Genomic DNA, 24,194 nt, shown 5'->3' on the forward strand with positions numbered 1-24,194 from the left:
TAGCCTGTTCACACGCGGTCACAGCAGAAGAAACCGCCCAGTTGTTTGTAAAGCATATTTTTAGGTTGCATGGCGCCCCCTTGAGGGTGGTCTCAGACCGAGGGAAACAATTTACTTCCAGGTTCTGGAGGAAGCTCATGAGCTTACTGCACGTAGAAGCCAATTTTTCGACTGCCCGACACCCAGAAACAAATGGGCAGGCGGAAAGGGCAAACGGTATTTTACAACAATACCTGAGGTGTTATGTCAATGACAGAGAAAATGATTGGGTAGAAAAGTTGGCCCTGGCAGAATTTGCCTACAACAACGCGGAGAATGTGTCGACAGGGATGAGTCCCTTCCTGGCTAATTATGGGTGTCATCCTAGGGCATTCCCAGGAGAAGGAGGGGAAAGATGGAGTGTCCCAGCAGCGGAACACTTTGTGGAAGAGATGGAAGCGATCCACAGACAACTCCAACTTAACTTAGAGAGGGCCAAGGAAGAATACAAGAAGCAAGCAGACAGAAGCAGAAGGGAAGGTGAAACCATAAGGGTGGGGGACCGGGTGTGGCTGTCCACCCAAGGACTGCCGTTCAAGGGAGGGTGTAAGAAATTGAGACCCAAACAGCTAGGACCTTTTGAGGTCATACAACAGGTCAACCCGGTAGCATTCAAACTCAGGTTGCCCAACCACATGAAACTGCACCCAGTATTTCATAGGTCCTTACTGTCGCCGTACCGAGAAGGGCGGGAGTGGGGGGAACGTGAACGGGAGGTCACTCGAACACCAGTCATAGAAGAAAGGGAACGCAACATGCAGGTGGCAGAAATCATTGATTCCAGGTGGAAAGGAAATCAGGTGGAGTATTTGGTTGTATGGGAAGGGGAACCGGAATCAGAAAACACGTGGGTACCGGCAGAGGAGGTCAATGACGAGGTTTTGATAGAAACGTTTCATCAAAGGTTCCCCAGGAAACCTCAGCCCGTAGCACGGTTCGGGAGGGAACACTTCGGCACCACCGATGAAGAAGAAGAGTTCGAAGGGTTCCTGGAATCAGGGCTGGAGGAGGGAATAGACTCCGACGAGGAGGGGGACTCAGGGAGAAGAGACGGGAGTCAGTGGAGAGAAGTGTTTGAATCCTCTGACGACGAGGAGTGTTCTTTCTGGGGTTTTCCATCCTCACCGCCAGTAAAGGAGGGGGCGGGAGGGGGTGAAGGGGGCCCTGGGGGGGAGGTGGATGTCAGGGAACTGCCATCGGAAAGGCAGGTGGTGGAGAGGCTCTCAGAAGCTAGGAGAGACTCAGCAGCGGGGGAAGGCACCAGTAGGGGGAGTGTGGGAGATCAGAGAGAGAGTGAGGCGCCAGACTGGCTCAAGGAATCTTCCAGCGAAAACAGTGGAGAAGTCTCAGGACCTCCTATAGGTACACCCACTCCTCGCCGGAAACTGTCGCGCCGAGAGTCCAGACGACGCGTTTCCGTTAAGGAGCTTCTATGCTGGAGTCGTTTCCGTAAACGCCCACTGTCGGATTCTGCCAGCGATTAAGGGAGTCATGCTTAAGGGGCTCCGCTGTACACAGAGTCTTGAGAAACATGCCCAAGATCTGAGGGACTGAACTTTTACGCACAAGTAGCTCATAATCCCATCACACTGGCCATATGGGCAAGTGACTTGAAAGAGTATCAGAATGAATGTTAGAGATATCTGTCTGGGAGAAATGTTTTCTTAGAAATTGTTCCCATGTCGGGGCTGGTATAACCCGTCAATGGGTATTTCCTCGATCTTTTGTTGATTAAATTCCAAAAACCGCGAGAGCTGCGAAGCTTAGAGGCAGCAATTAGCGCTTGCCAACGTCTTAGCTGCCACTCATGCTTGGCTGACTTCTGTGCCTGTTTGTAAGCAATTTTGGCCTGCAAGTACTCTGGGGGAAGAGTTTCAGCTCCAGAAGATTTGTATCTGTTGTAGATACAACAGAAAGAGAGTCTAGCTTGCTTACATTTGGAATCAAACCAAGGTGCACCGGACCTGGGTTGATCTCAGTTAACCAGGTGAGCCGGCATCGTAAAGAAGCTAGTTAAATCTGCAGAGAAGTGGGAGAACCACTCCAGTATCCTATTTGGTTCCGACAACTCCGCCATTGAAACAATAAGGGATTCGGAGATATTCCTCTGGAAGAATTCTGCATATTTTTGGGCCTGTTTCATAGACCATTTAATGCCTCTTACTTGAGCTGCGGCATTTAAACCTACATGAATTGGGTGTGAACCGCTAACCGGGTGCCAGTCAAGCGTTAGCTTGGCCGCTAGAGGTAGGTGGTCACTGGATTGTACATTGTCTACTTTGAAATAAAAGAAGTTTGAAAATAGGTCTTCTGAAACTAGAAGGTAGTCTAGGACACTATTTGATGTTGTGCCCAAGTGAGTGAATTCACCTGGCACGTCCGGAGGGCAGTTGCCATTTAAAATGTTCAAATTCATACGAATGGCCAATTGATAAAGACGGACTCCCGCCTCATTCACTCTGTCGTCCTTAGATCTTCTTGATGTAAAAGAGATTAAATCAGATTTTGGGTAGGGGGGGAGATACCCACCACTTGGCCTTAATTATCCCATCCCAGTTGGCGGCTGTATGTGCATTAAAGTCACCACCCATTATCGATGGAATATTAGGGTACATAACATAGCATGGCAATAAATGATCTTCCAGAGAATCCCATCTATAATGGAGGTCTGATATAAGACCACCTGGGGAAGATAAACATTGGTGATTAATAGTGAGAATTTTTCGCTTGAAATCAGACCTGTAAAAGCAAAAGGAGGAAAAGTCTGAACTAGCGAGAGTTTAGCTCTCATTTTAAGCGATATGGCGATTGCAAGACCACCTCTGGACTGGCCACCTTTCTGGGAGGGGCTAGCTGGAAGTGATATCAGTTCAAAGCCATTTATATCTATTTTATCTTCTTCCCATGTTTCTTGCAAAAGGATTATCTGAAAAGAGTTTATATAGGACAGAAATTCGGGATCTAATCTTTTCCTTTTCCAGCCAGCAATGTTCCAACTTAGGACTGCTAGCTGGGGACTTCTGTGTTGTTCTTTTAACAGTCAAAACGGAGGGGGGGCAGTCTCTCTGTTAAAGACAGAAGATGTAACAAAAAAATCAGTTATTTTACTTTGGGAAGATGGTAACTGTGAGGAGCCCTCCAAATTAAAATTTTTAACAATTTGGTTCGACTGTTGGCACACCGTGGATGATCCACTGAAAGTAGATCCCTGAACAGGAAGTCTCTTCATTTCGAAATTCTTGGTACAACTTGACAGAGAAATACCCAGGGAGGGAGAAATTAAGTCCGTCGGAGGAAACCCTCTCGCAGATTTATCATCAGACATTAGGATGATTTTATTGATGCGTCCCATCGGGTCTTCAATCGTTTCTGAAGGCGGGTCCCGAGGTGTAACATTCGCATTTTCCTTTGAAGAAGGTAATTGAGGGGGCATCACGGGGGCGGGAATTGCGGAAGGCTCTCTCAGGGGCATCACTTGTGGACTACTTCTATATCTGGTCGAAACTGGAGAAGATTCTAGCTCTGACATAGATGAGTGAGTTAAAGAGGGATTTGAGTCAAGCAGGGAAATCAGAATTTCGTCCTTAGGTATGTTGGTCGATGAATGTAGATGAAGGTTCAGTGAGGATGGCCGAGCCTGGTCGTCTCGTGATATAGCGCACGGGGCAGAAACAACTTGAAGATTTGAGTCTTGCCGGATGGTTTTTGTTTTCAGAGTGGGGCTGAACTGAAGAAGGTCAACCACTTCTGTCCAGTGAGCCCAAGTGGGGTTATTTGGAACATCGTTAGTATCTTCTCCTCTGTGTTGGACTTGCTAAAGCTGAGATTTAAGCGTGTCAAATCTTTGCATCATCACCGACTGTTCTTTCAGAGGGAGGGCTCTGAACGAATCAATAAGTTCCCTTTCGTCAAGGGCAGTCTGCAGATTTTCGTCCTCATATATGGCTGTTTGAGAGGGTATCGAGTTTGGTCGAGGATGGCACGCTGCAGAGTCATCGCAGTGGGGCCTGACAGTATTTTGAAGTAAGGCAGAGTCTCTTGTCCTAATGTCCTCACCGCCAGGGCACCTATTTAGAAGGGGTTTGATCTTGCTATCTGCAAAAACCCTCGTTGCTACGATGTCGGCCATGGACAAAAGCGTTTTCCTCCTAACAATAATAGATGGTATCTTTTCAGAGTGGAACGCAAGTATCACCTTCAAGAAGTTGTTCTGCCGGAGAAGGGGCATCACAGCATATAGGTCAATCTGATGTTTCTTAATTTTTAAAAGTTTGCTTAAACAGTCTTTAGCCCCTTCTAGCGTTGACCATCTTCCTATTTCCGACCTGACAGACAGGCAACTTTTCTTGGGTTGCAGAGTTAATATCTGATTATTCATTTGGGAATTTAAGATATATTTAATTTTAGTGTCCTTTATTTTATCTGAATTGGGGTGAGGCAATAAGTTTTTGACCTCACAAACTGAAGATTGTGTTGTTGATTCAAGTTTTTCGATTTTCAGCAGGATATTGGATAATTGTGAAGATACCTCGTCCAGCCTTTTAAAAATACAGTGAAGGGTCTTAATTACTAAGTGTAACTGCTCACAACTGGGGAACTCCCCCATATCAGATGTTAAACCATCTTCCTATGATGAGAGTTTTTCTTTCGTATTCTCCTTTACAGGCTTTACTTTTGAGTCATCGGAATTGGAGTAGCTTCTAAATCAATTAGAGGTAGGAAGCAATTTTGGGTTTCCACTGCAAAGCAATGCTCGGCATGGTCACTCCCTCCTATCAAGGCACCAACCTTGATAGTTTTGGTTTAGGGGATGATAGGGGCTCGTCAAAGTCTCTCAAGCGTTTGTTCTGACCCATACTTTCCTCAGGCCAGGGATTATACGATTCTTAAAATAACATAACACTTGACACACAAATAAGATAGTTAGGACCTCCAGAAGATGGCACCGTGGGAGAAAGCTCCTTGGATGGATACTAATAGTGAAGTTTTCCTCTCCACTACGGTAAAATCCACTTACAACATCAGTCTTTCGTGGACACCTCGCACCCAGTTTGCAGAAGCTTCTCACAAGGGAAGTATTGAAATGTGACAGCCTCAAGATGTCTAGGGGGTAGGGTGCCAATTGTCCTGGCTCCACTGGCCTCTCTCAGCCCTCTATGACAGCAGCCTGGGCACAAACGATGTCTTATCCAGGATTTAAACACCACACAGCGTCTTCCTCTTAAGCCCTCTTTCCAATTAAGATAATGGCGTTCTCTTCTCTTTTAGCAGCCGAGGCCATCCCGCTGATAAGAGAGAAACAAGGAGCAGTCTGGAGCAGGGCCAAATCTCTCAGAGAGTTGCCATAGCATGCAGCTGCAGCAATTATAAAATGCTTCAAAGACTGACTAGGTCAGTTAAGATAAAATATAAAAGATTAAAAGAAGATTAAAAGAAGTCCGAAGAGCGCCGGTAAGCGCGTCTTACCTCGGCGCCATGTTGGGGAGACCTCGCCACCTTGAATCGAGTATTTCCGTGGCTTGGTTGCGGTGTTCCCTCTCCTCTACCTGTGGGTGGGTGGTGACTCCTCCCTCCTGCCCCGGAAATTCCCGCCCCTCCCGGTACGGTGAGAGTAAGGACCTGTGGGACACCGGATGTATCTTCATGCTGTCAGGCAACTTGAGCTTGAATGCCACTGGGTTCACCTGTTGTGTTACTTCAAAAGGCCCCAGCCGTCTTGGCTGCAACTTTTTGCACCCTCCCTTTAGGGGTAACCCTTGGGTTGACAACCACACCCGGTCTCCCACCCGTATGGCCTCCCCCTCCCGATGGTGCTTGTCTGCCTGCCTTTTGTAAAACTCCTTGGCCCGCACCAAGTTCATTTTGAGTTGCTGGTGCAAGGCTTCCATTTCTTCTACAAACTGCTCTGCCGCGGGTACACTCCATGCTTCCTCCCCCCTCCCCGGGAAGGCTCTGGGGTGACACCCATAATTGGCCATGAACGGGCTCATTCCCGTGGACACATGTTCAGCGTTATTGTATGCAAATTCAGCCAACGCTAGTTTCTCTACCCAATCATTCTGTCTCTCGCTGACGTAACAGTGCAGGTATTGCTGGAGTATACTGTTCGCTCTTTCTGCTTGTCCGTTGGTTTCCGGGTGCCTAGCCATCGAGAAGCCCACCGCGACCTGTAGCAAGCTCATGAGTTTCCTCCAGAACCGGGAAGTAAATTGTTTCCCGCGATCCGAGATGACCCTCGAGGGAGCTCCATGCAGCCTGAAGATGTGATCTACAAACAACCTGGCCGTCTCCTCCGCCGTCACCGCATGTGAGCAAGCTATGAAATGGCACATCTTGGTCAGTAGATCGACCACTACCATGACTTCCCCCTCGACTTGGGCAAATCGGTCATGAAATCAATGGACACCACCTCCCAGGGTCTTCCCGGTGTGGGTAAAGGTTCCAGTAACCCTGTGGGGGCAGCCCTCTCCCCTTTTGCCCTCTGGCATCGGTCACACCCCCGTACATATTCCCGTACATCCTCCCTCACCTTTGGCCACCAGAACTGCCTGGTGACGAGCAGTATGGTCTTGTGCTGCCCGAAGTGTCCAGCGGTTGGATTGTTGTGGAGCTGTTTGAGTACCTTCCCCCTCAAGGTCTCCCCCGGTACATACAGTGCCCCCTTATAGTACAGTAGCCCTTCTTTTTCCTCAAACCCTCCATCGTCTTCCCTTCCATCCCGAAGTTCTCTGATTTTGGCTTGAGCGAACGTGTCGTCTCTGGTAAGCCCTGCCAGTTCTCGTTTCCCAACCAACGCTCCCCCACACACCCATCTGTCCTTGGGAAACACGTGTCGGATTTCTGGCGGTCCCTCTCCTTCCATGTACTCCGGCTCGTATGTACTCCCGGCACGTATCGTATCTCGAAGGAAAACTTGGAGAACTCCTGAGCCCATCAAATCTGTCTCTGGTTGTGTACTCGCGCGGTCCGCCAGTATTCCAAGTTCTTGTGGTCGGTACAGACCTGGATCTTGTGCCGCGCCCCTATCAACAGATGTCTCCATTGTCGAAAAGCCGCATAGATTGCCAGCAGTTCACGGTCATACACGGTATAGTTTTGCTCCGACTTGCTCAGCTTCCTTGAGAAAAAGGCACACGGTCTCCAGCCCTGCTTGGCCCCCGGCTGCAAAAGGACCGCCCCAACGGCTCGGTCGGACGCGTCCGTCTCCAGTCTCATGGGCTTCTCCAGATCCACGTGCAGGAGCTGCTCCTCCGAAGCAAACGCCTTCTTCAGTCTGTCAAAGGATTGCTGGGCACTTTCGGTCCACGCAAACTTCTTTTTGCTACTCAGACAATCTGTGATGGGCGCGGTCAGGTGAGCGAAGTTCTTTATGAACTTCCTGTAGAAGTTGCTGAACCCCAAGAACCTCTGCACATCCTTCTGGGTTTTGGGGGCCTTCCATTCCAGCACTGCCTTCACCTTGCTTGGGTCCATAGCTAGGCCCTTGGCTGACAACTTGTACCCCAGAAACTCAACCTCTCTGGCGTGAAATTGGCATTTTTCCAGCTTGACCCACAACTGGTGCTTCTGCAGTCTCTGTAGTACTTCTCTGACGTCTCTGACGTGTTGCTCCTCATTGTCCGAATAGATTAAGACGTCATCCAAAAAGGCCACACAATTCTTGTACAGCAGAGGCCCCAACACGTGGTGCATGAATGCTTGAAAACAGGCGGAGCCCGATTGTAATCCAAATGGCATGACCAAGTATTCAAAAGCCCCCAGGGGGGTGAACATGGTGGTTTTCCATTCGTCCCCCTCCCTCATCCTAATCAAATTGTACGCTCCTCTGAGGTCCAGCTTGGTAAAAAATTTTCCCTGCCTCACCCGTGTTAAAATGTTGTCAATCCTGGGCATCGGGAAGGTCACGGGTTCGGACACAAGGTTGACCCCCCTGTAATCCACTACAAGTCTAGGCTGATTAGTGTCTTTTTTTGTCCACAAAGAACACTGGACTACCCCCCACCGCCTTTGATTCTCTTATGAACCCCCTCTTCCGGTTCTTGTCAATAAATTGTCGCAACTCCTGCATCTCCCGGTCAGACATGGCATACAGCTTACCCACCGGCAGCTGAGCCCCTGGGAGTAAGTTGATTTGGCAGTCAAAGGGCCTATGGGGGGGTAGCCTATCCGCCTCCTTCTCGCTGAAGACTTCCTTCAGGTCAGCATATTGTGGTGGCACCTCCCCTTTTGGTTCCACAGCCAGCCCAGCCACCCTGGCCACTGTCATCCTTGGGTTCTCCCCCCCCAGACAGTGTTCCAAGCAGTAAGCTGACCCAAAGGTGACTGACCGCTGATGCCATGACACTACTGGATCATGCAGTGCCAGCCAGCTCATCCCCAGTATTATCGGGGGCCCCGCCAGTGTGGCTACGTGAAAGGCAATGGTCTCCGTGTGCCTGGAAACCCTCATTCTCATGGGCGGGGTCTGGTGTGTCACTCCCCCCCCCAGAAGTTCCCTGCCATCGATAGTGGTCACTTGCAAGGGATAATCCAGGGGCAGCAGGTGGAGTTGATGCTCCAGAGCGAAGTCCCTGCTGAAAAAATTGCAGGAGGTGCCCATTCGGGAGTTCTAGCACCACTTCTATTGCTATAGCTGCTTTGGGAGGGTCAGGCTGGGGCACTTCTATTGGTTGCTGGCCTGGCTGCTGCCCCTGCTGGTTGGCAGCCAGGCGTTGTCATTTCCCTGTGCCTGCACTTCCTCCCCCTTCTCCTCACAGCCAGCAGCTCCCACCATCCCTTGCCAGGCCTTCCTTTGAGGGCAGACCCTGGCAAAATGTCCTGGCCGTTGGCAGAGGAAACACTTCTTGGTGGTTTTCCAATGTTTTCCCTCCCTCTTGCGATCTCCACTGAGGTTTGAAACCTCACGCACGCACGCGCCATCTATTTCCATTGGCTCAGCCGCCTGGGAAGGCTGTCTCGGTATTTCAGGAATGCGGTAGTCATGGCAACGTTCCCCTCTCACTTCGCGTTTCTCTTGAGCCCGCACTTCCTGGCGCACTCCAATCGCAAGGACAGCCTTGGTCAGCTGATCCATTGACTGTGGACGGGGCGCGCGGGACAGCTTGTCTTTCACCGTTGGGGACAACCCCTCCTCAAACATTTGAATAGGTTCAGAGTCCAGATCCCACCCAAGCCCACCCAACATCGCAAAGCGCGACCAATAGTCTCTAACTGACTGGTTCCCCTGCTTGCACCCCATCAGTTCCCGACGTGTCACACTTTGCTCCACTTCACTGGAATACATAGCATTCATTGCTTGAAAAAATTTCCTAAGGTCCTTCAAGGCAGCATTTTGCATGGCCATTAGGGGCCTGATCCATTCGCGTGCCCCATCCTCCAGATGCCCCACAATGTAGGCTACCCTCTCCCCATCATCAGCAAAGTCATTATGCTGCAGTTCCAAAGCGTACTCTATTTCCGTTCGGAACGCATTGTAGTCCTGGGGCTTTCCCCCAAACTTGTGTACCAGCCCCAGTACCTTCAGTGCGATGGGGGTGGGTCTGACCTGTGCATCCTGAGTTCGTCTTTCGTCCAGCCGTGCCGTCAGGAGGGCCACATGCTGTTCCAAATCTCGGTTCCTCTCTACCAGATTTTGCACTCCAGCTGCTTGCCCTGTCTCTCCGGTTTCCTTGGGTTGGCTCATTGTGTTGCCTCTCTTGAGCTGCGCACAAGCAACTTCGGGGACTGACGGATTGCTGTAATGGTTCTAGGGGGTTGCTCATGCGTAAGTTGCCGCCACTCTTGGCTTGGTTGCCTGGTTGAACCCTTTCTGTCTGGACAGCCCTTCGCTTCGTGGCTGTCTCAGTCGCTGGCAGAATCCGTCAGTGGGCGTTTCTTAAACTTCTTCCAGCAAAAAAGTTCTTTGACGCCAAGTCTCCTCCTACTCTCCCTGCGCGGAAGTCTTCTGCGCAGGGAGGGTGTGGGCAGCGGAGTACCCGTGCTCTCCCCACTAGTCTCCGTTGAAGAGTCCTGGAGCCTTTTCTCCGATTCCCCCATCTGCCCCCCTTCTCTCCTGGTGTTACGTTGATTTCCTTCCCCAGCAGCTGGGCTGCCTCTCCCCCTGCTGGGACCCTCTCCGGCATCGCTCTGGAGCCTTCCCTCCACCTCTGGCTCTGATGGCAGTTCCCTGACATTACCTAATAAGAGAGAACTATATGAAAATGTATCACAGGTGGTACCTGGCACCAGAAAGGCTTGCAAAAATGAATAAAACATATAATAATAAGTGCTGGAGATGCAAGATACAAAAAGGAACCTTCTACCATATGTGGTGGACATGCCCCGAAATTGGGAAATTTTGGAACATGATCCACGAAGAAATAAAGAAAATATTAAGAATATCATATAGTATTTTTTTTAAAAAAATAATATTTATTAAGAGTTTAAAGATTACAAAAAGAAAGAAAAAGAATTAAACATGACAATATAATAAAATACAAAAAACAAAAACAAAAACACTACTTCAAATATCATATAGTAAAAGGCCAGAGGCCTTGCTTTTAGGAATTTTAAATGATGATATCCCAAAAGACAAAACTAATTTTTTCTTATACGCAACGTCTGCAGCAAGAATCCTGGTGGCTAAGTACTGGAAAGGGAATCAGTTACCCACTAGGGAAGAGCGGCTATGTAAACTCTCAGAATACTTAGAATTAGCCAAATTGACAGACATAATAAGACAAAAACCAAAAAGTGAAGTAAAAAAAGAATGGGAGTGCCTAAATGAATACCTCAAAAGTCAAGGTTCGAGGGCAGAAATCTGGCTGAGTCTGGAATAACCTTGGGAAGTGAAAGGATATGAAAGAAGGATTTAAATCTAGATGTTAGGATAGAGATGATAAAGAAAACAGGAAAACAGGAAGACACAATGAGAGATAAAGGAGGTGCTGTGGGATTGTTGTTGTTGTTTTAGTATTTATAATATTAGCTTGTAAGATATGGATTTGTTTTTGTTTTTGTTTTTGTTTTTGTTTTTGTTTTTGTTTTTGTTTTTGTTTTTGTTTTTGTTTTTGTTTTTGTTTAGTTTTTGAATGTTGATTTTTTAGTGTTGTGTATTATTATTTTTTGATATATTTTGTGTTGTTGTTGTTGTGTGGAAAATACTAATAAAATTCATTTAAATAATAATGATAATAATAATTTCTTCTCATTTTGCATTATTTGTTTTAATATTTATTTTCTCCCTTTTTCTCTGAATTTATTTTTAATAGTGTTCTGCTGTATAAAGAACCCTCGCATTACTGCTGTGCTGGCGTCCCATACTGTGCTCATTTTTGTACCTTTATTACAGTTATTCACAAAGTAATCTGTTAAATTCTTCTGCGCTTTCTCAACTATTTTTTGATCATCAAATAAGCTCTCATTTAGCCTCCATCGAAAGGATTTTTCCTCCATTCCTTTTATTTCACACTTTATTGCATTATGGTCTGAAAGTATCTTTGGTTGTATTTCTATTCTTAGCACTCTTGGAGTTAACTCACTGGATAACCCAACATGATCTGTTCTTGACATTGATTGATTTGGTTCTGAGAAATTTGTAAATTGTATATCTAATGGGTGTCTTAGCCTCCAAACATCTATCGAGTTACAGTTCTCAATCATAGAAAAAAAAAGTCTTAGGTAATTTTCCTTCCTTCGATTTTCCACTTGGTCTCAACCTGTCCATTTCCATTGAAACTACTCCATTCATATCACCCATTATTATAATTTTCTGATCCACAAATTCAAATAATTTTTCCTCTAAATCTTTATAAAATTCAGTTTTATTTCCATTCGGTGCGTATACTCCAACTATTATCAATTTTTCGCCTTGTCATATGACTTGTACTGCAATTATCCTACCTTCTTCATCCTTGAAAATCTGCTGAGCTTCAAATTTATTCTTTATATACAAACCACTCCTCTCTTCCTGCTTCTATCAGATGAAATAAATTCATTTCCCATTTTTTAATTAATCAATACCTTTCTATGTCTTCTCGCCACATGAGTTTCTTGTAAACAAATAATGTCCAAATTATTTCCCCCCCCCAAGAAATGGTGAATTTTATTTTGTTTCTTTTTGTCATTAATTCCATTTATATTCCAAGTCCATAATTTTAGTGCCATTTTGTGCTTCATTTACCAATAAAGGTATAAAAGTCTTAAACTTGTCGTCTTCTTCTTCCTCTTCCTCTTCTTCCTCTTCTCTACTATCCTTTTCCTCTTCTTCCAGTCCTGCCAGGCCTGCTGCTCCTGCTCCTTCTATTTCCTCTCCCTTTCCCAGCTCCTTATATCGTCTCAGAAATTTATGTGTTTTGCCCACATTTGTAAATTTAAACTTCTTCCCTTTGTAGTAAAAGGAAATCCCTTCCAGAAATTCCTGTTTAAATTCAATTTCATTCTTCCTTAATGTCTGTGCCAGTGGTTTATAAGGGTCACGTTTTTTCAATAAGCGAAGTGGGACGTCCTTAAAAATAATTATTAAAGCTCCATCAATACACAACCTTTTTTCTCTATTTTTCTGTAACATCAAATTCTTCATTTCTCTATCTTTGAATATAATCAAACAATCACCTGGGAATTTCTTTGCTTTAACAGTTCTTGTTTTAATTCGGAAAGCATTTTGGATTGTTTTTCTGACGTCTTCCACTTCCATACTTAACCATTGTGCAATCTCTGATGTTAGTTTCTCCATTATATTTTCTCCTTGAACTTCAGGCACAGATCTCAGTCTCAAATTTAATTCTCTTTGCCTCAATTCATTCATAGCAATCACATCCCATAATTCTTCTTGTGTTTTATTAATTTCTAAAACCTCTCCCTTAACCCTTTCCTCCTCCTTCTTCACCTCCCTTACTTCTAATTTTGTTTGTTTCATTCCTTCTTCCAAACTTTGCGTTCTTTTTGTTATTTCCTTCATCTGTCCTTTCAATTCATTAACTGTCATGTCAACTTTTTTGTCCATCTGATCTAAACTTGTCTCTATATTTTTTTCACTTTGTTTAATGTCCTTTTTAATTTCTGTGAACATTTTTACAATGTCCCCTTTAAATTCAGTTTCCTGTTTGCTTCCTCTTCTTTCCGAAGGTGTCACACTTTCTCCTGTTTTTTTCTGTGCATGAGACATTGTTCTCTTCTTCCCGTGCTATCCTTATAAATAAAATCCAAATTTCTTTAACGTAGAGAAATAATAAACCAAAAAGAAAAAGATGAATATTTCCACCACTTGTTTGGCTAATCCAACATATTATAGTAATACAAAGGGAAAGAAGGACAAACCTCCAATAAGCAGTCCAAACAAAACAAAAAAAAGAGAAAAAACAAAAAGAGAAAAAAAACCACAAAAGGGGGGGGGGGATGAAACAATCCTCTTAAAATATGAAAAAAAAAAATCTTCCACCACTTGTCTGGCCAATCCCATTCTTTAATTAAAATTCCAAAGATTTAAGAAAGTATTTTGAGGGAGCGTGTTGGTGTTGGATAAAAAAATGGATATTATTAAAAGATAATGAAGTCCTAACACTAGAGGGTTGGGACAAAATATACAGCTGGCATGGCTATTTATTCTATGACAAAAAAGAACAACAACAAAAATTTACAAATCACATAGTAAGAAAGGCTCTATTGGATGTCTGGGAAAGAACAAAAGGAAAAATTATTGAGAAAACTCCCCAATGGGTTTCGCCAGTGGAGGCAACCACAACATTAAAGAGTAATGCAAAAGAGACTTGGCCAACATATAGGGAAATATTAGAGGATGCAGACGGAAATATTAAATTAAAAACTTACGAACAATTACAAACATTTGGAATAAATTGGTTACAATATTATCAATTAAAAGCATAAAAAGGGGAGATTTGAAAATAAAACTTCAAAATTAGAGAAGTTAATATTGCAAAGCGATCAAAAAATACTTGCAAAAATGTATAAATTATTAAGATTATTATTAAATGTATAAGGTGTGTATTATTAAATGTATAAGGTATGTATAGATTATTATTAAATGTATAAGGACATCACACAAAAAAAGGCAGAGGCATATCTATTAGGTATCCTAGATAAAGATATCCCAAAAGATAAAACTAACTTATTTCTATACACGACAACAGCGGCAAGAATTTTGATTGTTAGCTATTGGAAAGAAGACAGCATCCCAACAAAAAGAGAATGGTTGGGGAAACTTTGTGAGTACCTGGAACTAGCAAAACTGATGGATATAATAAGGAGAAAATCTAAAACTATGGTTATGAAAGAATGGGAGTTCTTAAATGATTATTTACAAAACCAGGGGTCGACTACAAAAATCTGGTTGTGTTTAGAATAATCTTGTGTGTAATATAAAAAATACAAAGTGAGACATTAAGGAAATCCAAAGGGAAAATATGAAGAACAGAGGATCTGATGAACGGATTATTAAAAATGCGTGAGGTAAACGGTGGAAGTCTTTTTTTTTCTTCTTCTTTTTTAAACCACTTTATTTAAGGTAGATAAGGACAAGATGAAATTATACAATTAAATATAAATATAGATGGGAAACGGATATGTATTGTGAGTACTTATCTACTTTTAAAAATTTTCACCTATGATCTTTTTCTTTTACTTCTTTCTTTTTTTCTTTGTTCTTTTTTCTTTTTTCTGATATCTTTCATTTCACTCTTTTATTGTGAATAGCATTTTATAGAGGTATAAATAACTGTAAATATAAAAAGAGACAAAATATTCTCTAATTTTTTCCCCTTGGTTATATGTATTTTCTTTTTCTTTTGTATTTTCTTTTGTTGTAAATATGTCTGTTTTCTAATTTGTACTTAATAAAAATATATTTTTTAAAAAATAATAATCCAAAAGTACCATATGCTTAAAAATCCAATCCAATGTTCACAAAAAGAAAAAAGGGAAAATTCAAATAAAGAAGAAAAAAGAAAAATTAACCATAGGAAAAACATAAAACAACCAAGTATCAGAAGAGAAAATAGAGAAGAGAAAGAACAGATGAAAAAGAAGAAAGGAAGGAAGGAAGGAAGGAAGGAAGGAAGGAAGGAAGGAAGGAAGAAGAGGGACAGAGTAAGGGAGAAAGGGAGGAAAGGAAAGGAAAAGAAAAGAAAAGGAGAAGTTAAGCGCAAAGGGTTAAATATATACTGATCACAAAGTAAAAAAGAATAAGGAGAGGGGAGGGTATCCAAAAAGGAAAAGAAATAACAAGGACACAGTCAGGGTTCTCTTTGCCAAAGCAGCAGGGTCCGAACAGGTTTTTTCTTAAAAGAAAGGAACCAAGTTTAATCCGTCTTTAAAAGCAGTCTGGCACTCTCAGCCTCCACGTCGGCAAAGTCAGAAGCAGGAAGGGGGGGAGTGGGTATACAGTTTTTTCTCCACACTCAGCTTTTCTCCAAAAACCAATTAGAGGAATTAACGTAAAATAAAAAGTCAGTCATTCAGTTTGTGTTTGGCATTTTCTCCATAAAGCTGCTTTGGCATATATAAAAATAAAAAGAAATAAACAATCCACCACGAGGCTTCTTAACAATTGTCTACGCAGTTTGTTAAAATCGAAAGTAAAAGTCACAGGAAAGATTCTCCTCCCGCAGTCCCATAAATTCACCAAAAAGACAAAAAAAAACCCAAACCCCTTAATAAGGGCTTTCACCTCTTCCTTTGCATAATCCACTGTCTTAAGTAAAGTAAAGTGTTTATTTTAAATCGTATATTCCGCTTTAGGACAACTCACTGTTTCTTTTCATTCCGTGGGTACTTCTTGCATATGAATAAGATCCCAGTCGGGGCTGACCTCCTTTTTAGCACCCCGCTGCTTCCGAATTGTTACTAGTCCTTTTTCCTCTTTGTTTTGCCAATTAAATCCAGATTTTTTAGTGTTTTGGAGTTTACCACTATGCCAGACAAGCTTGAGGCTGCGCTTCTTGAGGATAGAAAATGGCATCCCGCGCCGGCGTCTCAATCTCGCTGCTCTTTTTGCTCCTTAAAGGAGCTTTTTTTGGCAGCGGAGAGACTGCTCTGCGGCTTGCAGGGATCCTGTCCTCAGGATCTTCCTTCTGAGGCTTGCGGGGGCTTGCGGCGCCCTTGCAAAACCCCCGTTTTCCCCCGAAAAGCTGGATTCTCCCCGAAGGTCTTAATCCTGCTTGCAAATCGGCTCCGCGGTAAACCAGAAGTTTCCCAAATTCCGTCCATTAACATTCCAGGATAGCAGTTTTAGCACCATTTCTGATCCTCACAATCAATAAGTCTTGTCTTAAAGTTAGGTAGTTTTATTATCAATATCTACTTCTTCTTCCTCTTCTTCCTCTTCTCCTTCTTCATTCTCTTCCCCCTTATTCCTTTCCTTCCTCCTCTTCTTCTTCTTCTTCTTCTTCTTCTTCTTCCTCTCCTCCTTTAAATCCGCATCAGATCCAACAGGTCCAATGGGTCCAACAGGATTTACTTCCACCTTCCCTAATTCCTTCTCATATCTTCTTGTGAATTTCTTAACTTCCTGGGCATCCGTCAGTTTAAATCTTTTATCTTTCTAATAAAAGGAGACTATGTTGGATTCCATTTTTCTTCAATAATGCCACCAACTGTTTGTATCCATCTCTCCTTCATAAAAATCTGGGGGGGGGGGTCTCCTTAAAAATTATAATTGGTCTTCCATCAATGAATAATTTTTTATTATAGCTCATCCTTAGAATTGCATTTCTCATTTCCAATGAATTAAAAATCACCAAACAATCTCCAGGAAATTTTCTTGATTTGGCTTTCGCCGACCTCACCTTTATTCTGAAAGCATTCTCAATTGTATATCCAATTTCTTCTTCCTTAAGCTCCATCCATCTTGCCAATTCTCTAATCATTTTTAATTTTACATCCTCATTCTCATTCATCTCTTCTGCTATACCTCTAAATTTTAAATTCTTCTGCTTTTGATGCATCTCCATCATAGCCATATTTGTTCCTGTGCTTTACTTAACTCTGATACTTCATCCTTAACCCGTTCTCTGTCTCCTTTCTTGTCTCCTTCACTTCTTTCTGAGTCCTCTTCATTGATTCCTCCATTGTCTTAGATCGTACCATCAAATCTTTAATTTTATTTGAGAGTTCTCCCACCACTCCATCTATCTTTTTATCCAATATTTCTTGCACTTCTGCCAATTTTTTCTCCATATGTTGCTCATTTTGTTTAAATTCCTCTTTTATTTTTAGCCATAAATTGTCCAAATCTTGGATTTCTTCTTGTTTCGATGGTCTTCTATCTCCTGGAGTTGTGTGGTAAGTTCCCGCCCCCTCCCAGGAAGAAATAAAGACACAGGACACCAAGAATTAAGGTTAATGGGTGAAATAGGCCACAACTTTATTGATTACAGGAATGAGCGGTATTGGCTTAGGCACTGGCCCTATCGACTAGCCGGCTTCAGCCCGGTTGTATGAAGAGCGGCAAGGGTTAACCACCAGTAGGGGGAGTCCTGCTGAGGCATGTCAACTAGGAACTCCCCCGGAGTCACTGCTTGGGGGCGTGCCTTGGGCCCACACCTCCATAGGCTTCGGACAGGGCAAAGCCCCCCCCCCGGAGTCCTTTATCGGACTACCCTTTTCCTGTGGGGGAGGCGATGGCGCTTCCCTCCCCCCCTCACATACACTTAACCCTCCCTTGCCAATACCTAACCGCCACTCAAGCAATAGCTCGCTGCCAATACCCTCATACCTGCAACCAATCCCTAATCCCCCCTGAAATCTCGCTCAACCAAATATCATTTCCAGCATCAGAAAGATGCACGCCATCAAACCGGTAGAGGGTCTCCTTATTGAAACGTATGCCGGGGTGGTCAATGACCCGCCCTCCTAGAGCCACCACTCTGCGCACCACGGCCCGATCCAAGTTTTTTCTTGATCTATTTAATGCAATCGGGCAGCGACTATCCCTCCAAACCCGCCTCTCCAGCATTGATGACCACAGTATGGTGGTGTCGGGGTAAGAGGCTTTCAGATGATCAAAGTCCCCAAAAATATGCCACATCAGGTTGACCGCCTTTCGATAAGCTAGGTCGCTTTCACCCAGCTGAATGACTAGGGCGTCCGGAGGGCCCTCCGCTAGGGCCCTCTAGCTTCCACCGCTGGCATCAGTTCTGCCCAGTGCATCCCTCTCTGCAAGATCCAGGACACCTTGGTGTTTGAAGATAAGTTGAGCTGCGGCCCGACCCCGGTATTGATGGTGTGAGTCCTGGCCCAGTGCATGATACTGTGCCCGATTATCCAAATGCGCACAGCTGAGATTCCTGCAAGAGAATTGAGAGAAGATACTAAGGTAGGGAAGAGGGGCTTAAACAAGGGCAGGTTGTCATAAGTTTTTCCTGACATAGCGTTTGTAAGCGTTCGACTTCCAGAAGCCCATGTCTTTTATCCTCTAGGCCGATAAGCCAAGGTGTACGGCTGTTGTGGCTGCCCCTATACGAAATGAATGAGCCGCGAACTCTGCGGGGGGCAGGCCACACATAGCGATCGCCAAGTGCATAACACAGGTGAATGGTGCCGAGCTAGGAGAGATCCATCCGCGTGGACTAAGAGTGGGCCTGCGAGATTAGATCTTAGGAATAAGAAACACCTGGTGTCTTTTACTGGGCATGGACCCGGTCTATTTGTTGCCAAGAGTCGAATTAGGACCCCCCTACCGTGTTGGTCAGTTTTTGAGCTGCGAATCCGCAGCACCAAATCCTCCCGCGAAAGGGTAATATCGCTCAGGAGTATTCCCCGGGAACTAGCAACAGGGCCGCCTTCGCAGACCACTTCACCAATGCGAAGTGCGCCGAAGAAGGCGATAGAATATGCTGCTGAGACTAAGCGGGCTTCGTATTTCGACCAGCATATTGTCCTTAACGTTTTATGAATTTGGGAAAGTATATTGAAAGTTATTGGCTTCCTCTTGTCACTGCTGGGCAGTTGAAGCCTACTCCACCCTTCCAAGGCCTTACGCACTACAAAGTCTGCACAGAGGTCGGAAGAAAAGGCTGCTTTGCAAAAGAACGATATTGCGGCCGATTGCATCTTAAGGGTCTTGGCAGCCCTGCCCAAATGCTTGAGGTGCACCAAATAACAAAGGACCTCTGATTTAGAAGGGGGGAAAGCAGCCCTGGTGGTGTTAAGATTGTTACAGAATCACAAGAAATCAGACCACGCTTTCTTGTAAGATCTTAAGGTGGATGGGGCCACTGAGGCCAATACTCCCTGCATCACTTCTTGTTCCCAAGGCTCCAGAGGTGCTCCGGGAATGGCTGCGGCCGGTGCTAACGAGCGAAAACGGTCCATCTGAAAGCGAGATAGGGTATCTGCGATGTCATTGTACAAATTTGGCAGAAAAGTGGGTGTTGCGTTCTAGGCACAAGCGGACAAAAGCACGCAGAAGGGTCCCCACTCTCGGTGAGCGCGATGACTGTTTAGCTAAGACTGACACTACTGCTTGGTTTTAAGTATGAAAGCACACCCTGTGCTTACTAAATTATTTTCCCATAGGTGGACCGCTGCCACTATACGGATGAATTCCAGGAAGGTAAGGTCACGGGTAATGGGTCCCCCCTGCCAAGTGGCGGGCCAGCGCTGGGCGCACCATTGCCCCCTGAAATAAACCCCAAAACTTAAAGATCCAGCTGCATCTGACTGCACTTGGAAGTCTGCCTTTAGCAAAATGCTATCCTGCCACAGGGAAATTCCGTTACATTTCTCGAGAAACTTCAGCCAGACTTCCAAGTCAGATTTTACCTCTTTGGAAAGGCGGACCCTGTGGTTAGGTGAACGCAAGCCTGCTGACAAGCTGGAAAGGCGACTGCAGAATGGACGGCCGGGGGAGACCACCCGGCAAGCAAAGTTCAAATGGCCTAAAAGTGACTGGATTTGCCTGAGCGTAACCTTTCTTAGGGGAAGAAGCTGGAGGATTAGGTCCCTAAGTGCGACCAATTTTTCTCTAGGGAGCCTGGAGGTCTGGGCGTTTGTGTCCAATTCAATGCCCAGATAAACCATAGTTGTTGCGGGGCCCTCGGTTTTTTATGCTGCCAAGGGAACCCCAAACTCTGTGGCCAATGATGTGAATGCCTCAAGAAGAGCAGAGCATTGATGCCTACTTTCAGCTACGAGAATAAAGTCGTCCAAATAGTGCAACACACCCTCGGAGCCTGTTCTAAAGTGAAGCGCCCAGTCCAGGAATGTACTGAATGATTCAAAGGCTGTGCAAGCCATGCAGCAGCCCATAGGCATTGCTTTGTCAATGAAATATACCCCTTCAAACTTAAACCGAAGTCACCGGAAATCCTCGGGGTGCACCGGCAAGAGGCGGAAAGCCGACTCAATATCACACTTTGCAAGCAATGCACCCCTTCCAAATTTGCGAATAAGCTTGACCGCTTGATCAAAGGAGGCATATCTCACTGAGCAAAGCTCCTGAGGTATCGCATCATTGACAGACCCTCCCTTTGGGTAGGAAAGGTTGTGAATCATGCAAAGTTCCCCAGGCGCCTTCTTGGGAATGATGCCTAAAGGGGAGATGTGTAAACCATCTATGGGAGGGGGAGAGAAGGGGCCAGCGACCCTCCCCACCTTAATTTCCTTCAGAATTTTCTTACGCGCCACTTCAGGCATCTCTCTTACCGATTTTTTATTTGGAGGGTCACCTGAGTTGGGTGTGAAAGCAATCGGGATCCTAAATCCTATGCTAAACCCTTCCCACAAATAGGATGCGGCTGTTTTGTTTGGGTAGAGATCGAGAAGAGATTTTAATGGGTTCAGTTTGATGGGGTGACGGCCAATAATAATAATAATAATAATAATAATAATAATTTATTATTTATACCCCGCCCATCTGGCTGGGCTTCCCCAGCCACTCTGGGCGGCTTCCAAAAAATATTAAAATACTATAATACATCAAACATTAAAAACTTCCCTAAACAGGGCTGACTTCAGATGTCTTCTGAAAGTCTGGTAGTTGTTATTCTCTTTGACATCTGGTGGGAGGGCGTTCCACAGGGAAGGCGCCACTACCGAGAAGGCCCTCTGCCTGGTTCCCTGTAACTTGGCTTCTCGCAGTGAGGGAACTGCCAGAAGGCCCTCGGTGCTGGACCTCAGTGTCCGGGTAGAACGATGGGGGTGGAGACACTCCTTCAGATATACTGGACCAAGGCCCTTTAGGGCTTTAAAGGTCAACACCAACACTTTGAATTATGCTCGGAAACGTACTGGGAGCCAATGTAGGTCTTTCAAGACCGGTGTTATATGGTCTCGGCGGCCACTCCCAGTCACCAGTCTAGCTGCCACATTCTGGATTAGTTGTAGTTTCCAGGTCAGCTTCAAAGGTGGCCCCACGTAGAGCGCATTGCAGTAGTCCAAGCGGGAGATAACCAGAGCATGCACCACTCTGGCGAGACAGTCCGCAGGCAGATAGGGTCTCAGCCTACGTACCAGATGTAGCCGGTAAACAGCTGCCCTGGACACAGATTTGATCTGTGCCTCCATGGACAGCTGTGAGTCCAAAATGACTCCCAGGCTGCGCACCTGGTCCTTCAGGGGCACAGTTACCCCATTCAGGACCAGGGAATCCTCCATACCTGCCCACCTCCTGTCCCCCAAAAACAGTACTTCTGTCTTGTCAGGATTCAACCTCAATCTGTTAGCCGCCATCCAACCTCCAACCGCCTCCAGACACTCACACAAGGTAAGGGGCAAATTATTGACGACTTCCCTGCGCACCGAAGGGGGGCCCATGGCCTCCCCTTCCACCCTGGTGGGAGAAGCCTCTGCCACCCCGAAAGGGCTGCTGCTTTCCTTTAAAGCACACAGTGGCAGGATGGTTGCCAAGGCATTTCTTGCACTCGTGGATATACTTACATGCCGGCCTAGTACAAACCCCCCTATTGTATTCCCAACACTGCCGCCTCCACTTCGACTCTGCCTTTGCAAATTTGGAGGAGTCCTGATGTTTCTTCTCCACGTAAGGGCCCACGTGCTCCATCCAATAATTTTGGTCCCTCAGATCCCAACGTGTGGAGGGGAGCAAGGAAGCATTTCTACGGAAGTCTTCATCATATGTTAGTGCCACGGATTTCCCCACTAATCCGCGCGCCCTTCTAACATGTGCCATATACGCTATTAAATGCATAGCACATTTGCGATAAGCAGCGCTAATGACCCCCATGAAAACCTGGAACCCATTCAGCCAATTTTCAAAAGTGCGATCGGCTCGCGGTGTCCTGGACCTCCGCTTGCCATAGGTGCGCTGCTTTTCTCCTTTACCCGTCATCTTGGCTGGCGGTAACAAGGTAAATATGTATACAAAATCACCATTAAGAATCTTAGTTCTCTTTCTTTGAGATAAATGATTGCCAAGAATGAAATCAATAGACAAGTTTGTGGAGGACTTTACATCCTCAACTAACGCACCGTCCTTCCACTCTAAGGTACCATTAAAGGATTTGCTCTACGAATTAGCCCTTCTTTCGTGCACCCACAAAGGAAGCCCTGAGCTTTCCTCACCCAGGCCCCAATATTCTTCCATAGGGGCATCGCTATCAGAATCAGATGAAGAGGTACCTGAATCGTCTCTCGAGTCCGACCGCCTACTTTTCTTGGTCTTCTTAGATGTATGCTTCCTTTTTTCCTTTCTCTTTCCCCCTTGTCCTTCACCTGCAGCTGAAGCTGAAACACTAAAGGGTTGTGCGTCCTGCTGGTCCTGAGTTTCCTCTTCTGAAGAGGAACCTGAAGTGCCTTCCGTTGCCATAGGCTGCGACAAAGGGTCCTGAAAGATACTAGGAGCATCTGCTTCCTGCTGAGAATTAGAACTATTAGAATTAGCAGCCCCTGACCTTCCGCCCTTGGATCCCTTTTTTGATTTACCGGCACCCGATGACTGTGACCATGTAAGAGGGCGGTTGGCCGTGTTGCCACCTGACCCTAAGGCGGCCACGCTAGCTGCTGAGATACTGGGGTGGACCTGATTGAAAGGAGGGTTGTCCGGAATACATTCTTGGGAGTCTGATGTTGGCCCTGATCCTGCAGGCCTACATTGCCTGTAAAAGGTCTCAAAAGCGGTAAAGAATTGAGCAAATGCCTGAGGGTTGCAAGGCATAACCAGCGCCTGCGAACCGACTTGCGCCCCTGGTGTAGCCCCAGCCCCAGTGGATGCCTGCTGATTTCTTTTAGAGGCCATTATCTCAAACTGAGTCCGCAGTAAAGTCGACAATGGCTGAGTGCAACAATGAAGTCTGCGCTGACAGATCACCTAATTCAGTAGCGCCTACTATGTCTGGGCAACCTAGGTATCGCGTAACTGCAATCAACTCCCCGTTGTGCCCTCCCACAGAGAGACTTAGCGCCTAGAACACACTCAACCCTCTGTCTATACACCTAGTTCAGTAGTGTCTACACTGCCTGTTAACCTGTAACATCCACACTCAACCACTCTGTCAAACCAACTAGTTCAGTAGCGTCTACACTGTCTGTTAACCTGGGTACTGACAAAGCCCAGGTAAGTTACAGCAGGCTAAGCTGCAAGATGCTGTCCAAACAAGGCGGTATAGATGCAATAACTGTTGGTTTCTGCTTCCTCACAGAGCAGCGAATGCATGTCACAAGACATTGTTTTGCATTCCACAGTCAGAGTTACTGTTGGATTCTCACGGGAATGGGAGACTGGATGTGAAGTACACTGGTTTCTGTTGTATTTGCAGAGCCTTTTACACAGCGGAATGATGAGCAGTACGTGCCACATACTTTAATTTACTTTATTTACACTTCGATGCTGAGAGAATACAAACATGCATCTTGCTTCTGCGAGAGCAGAGAAGCAACTCCTCTCTCCTCTGAAACACCGAGAGAACTGTGAAAAACAGGAAACCAGTGAACGTCACATCCAGTCTCCTATTCCCGTGGGAAACCCAACAGCAACTCTGACTGTGGAATGTAAACACCTGTCTTGTGACAAGCACTTCGCTGCACAGTGAAGGAAGCAGAAACCAACATCCTCCCCCTTTCTGTGAACATCACTGGGCAGCGTGTTCGTACAATATCAGTACAAACCCAACTTCTGCACATAGGTACAGTGTTGATCCCTTGATACAATCTTGGACAATACATCAGCAGGAATTTCGTTACCTGGCATATAGGACACCGTTACG

The sequence above is a fragment of the Podarcis erhardii genome (assembly GCF_964252035.2).
Source record: "Podarcis erhardii genome assembly, chromosome: W".
Classification (NCBI taxonomy): Eukaryota; Metazoa; Chordata; class Lepidosauria; order Squamata; family Lacertidae; genus Podarcis; species Podarcis erhardii.